Source organism: Phalaenopsis equestris, unplaced genomic scaffold, assembly GCF_001263595.1.
Source record: "Phalaenopsis equestris unplaced genomic scaffold, ASM126359v1 Scaffold210787, whole genome shotgun sequence".
Classification (NCBI taxonomy): Eukaryota; Viridiplantae; Streptophyta; class Magnoliopsida; order Asparagales; family Orchidaceae; genus Phalaenopsis; species Phalaenopsis equestris.
This window is the reverse complement of record NW_018229845.1, coordinates 111,361-113,216: the sequence shown is the minus strand read 5'-3', so window position 1 is coordinate 113,216 and position 1,856 is coordinate 111,361.

Sequence of the window (1,856 nt, the reverse complement as noted above, 5' to 3'; positions counted from 1 at the left end):
CTTTCCTTTTGAGGTCGGTCCATAACTTTTGACTCTCTCTTGAGATTGATCCTTAGCTTTCAATTCTCATTATGGAATCAGTCCTTAACTTCTGATTCCTTTCCTTTCGAGGTTGGTCCTTAACTTCCGACTCTGTCTTGAGATTAATTCTTAACTTTTAATTCTCATTTTGGAATTAGTCCTTAGCTTCTTATTCCTTTCCCTTCGTGGTCAGTCCATAACTTCTGACTCTCTCTTGAGATTGATCCTTAACTTTCATATCTCATTTTGGAGTCAACCCTTAACTTATGATTGCTTTCCTTTCGAGGCCAGTCCCTAACTTCTGACACTCTTCTGAAATTAATACCTAAATTTCAATTCCCACCCCGGGGTCAGCACTTACATAATGATTCCCATCCTCTAGAAATACCTGAAACTTGATAACTCAAACCCACTCTCTAGTCCCTAGCTAGAGTTCTTAATTCTTGACTTCGAGCAAATATTCATACGCTAATTCCTCAGTGGAAACAAACAGCACACACAATTCTACACCTTCTTTTAGGCCTATTGACTTAGAAGTTTGTATTGTTGACTTAGAAGTTTGTATTGGTAGAAGTTTGTATTGGTTTTTTTGATCTCGTCGGTCAACACCAATACGCGCGGTGTGCTTGTCCAGCACACCGCACCTATTGATGGTCCTTTTGTTGACGTCATTTTTGGTTGAGGTTTAGTCTTTCCCTTTTAGTAGCCTAAGTTCTAGCCATAGGATTTAGCCATAGGACTTTCATGTTTACTATTCTTAGAAGAATAGAAAAGGAACCCTCTCCATTAGAAATTCTACACTCCGTTTTGCTAATCATGAAGCTCCACATATTGCTCCTAACCTCTAGCACTTAGTAGGTAGGGTCGTTATGGGGGAGCTAAAGATGTGTTACCAAAGGACTGCTTGCCCTTAGGGTTGACTCTTGGTATTGGTATGGGGCCAAGTCACTCATTTTCACTCACTTGAATTTACTTTCACCCATAATTACTTACAACCTTAAACCCAATTTTTCCTGACTTTGGTCCCTTGATCCTTTGGGAGACTCAAGTAGATGGTCCCCAAAACCTACTAGCCCCAAGCTAGGGTTTAGATAAGACCAATGCAAAATGGGTTTCGCATTGGTCCATAGCTCATTTATGGTGGTTAGCTCCCCGATTCTACCAAAAATATTCAACTTGGTCTTTTGCCCCTAAACTCCACAAAATTACTTAAATACCCTTGGGACCTTAAATTTGGCCAAAATTCTGAAATTCACCCAAAACACCCAAAATTGTTTGAAAAACCATTTCAAACCTTTTGAAGATACCCAAATTACCCAAAACTACCTAAAAATTTCAAATTTACCAAAATACCCATAAAATTGCCAAAATTACAAAAATTCCCTTGGCACACAAACTCTACCAAAACTTTCAAAATCACTCCAAATGTCTTCAAAACAAAATTTGGACCCTTCTATTTGACTAATTTGATCAAGTTGACCAAAACCTCCAAATTGCCTTTAAAGGCCCAATTTTCCCAAATCTACCTCAAATGTCCATCAATTTGGTCCCAATTTCCCACCAATTTCAATCCAAAACTCAAGTTCATCTTTCATATGATCAATTTAAACCAAAACCAAGCTCAATTGGCCCATGCTTTGATCCCAATTTTGATCTAGGTCAAACCCCCAATTTAGGCTACATGACCTAATCCCACCAATTTGAACCCCATGACCTACTTCATTGGCGTCAATTTGAATCCTAAACTCTTCATAACAGTCATACACATCAAAATTGTCCTTCAATTAGCCTTAGTAAGGTCTCAACTTCATTTAATTTTAACTCAAATAAAAAAA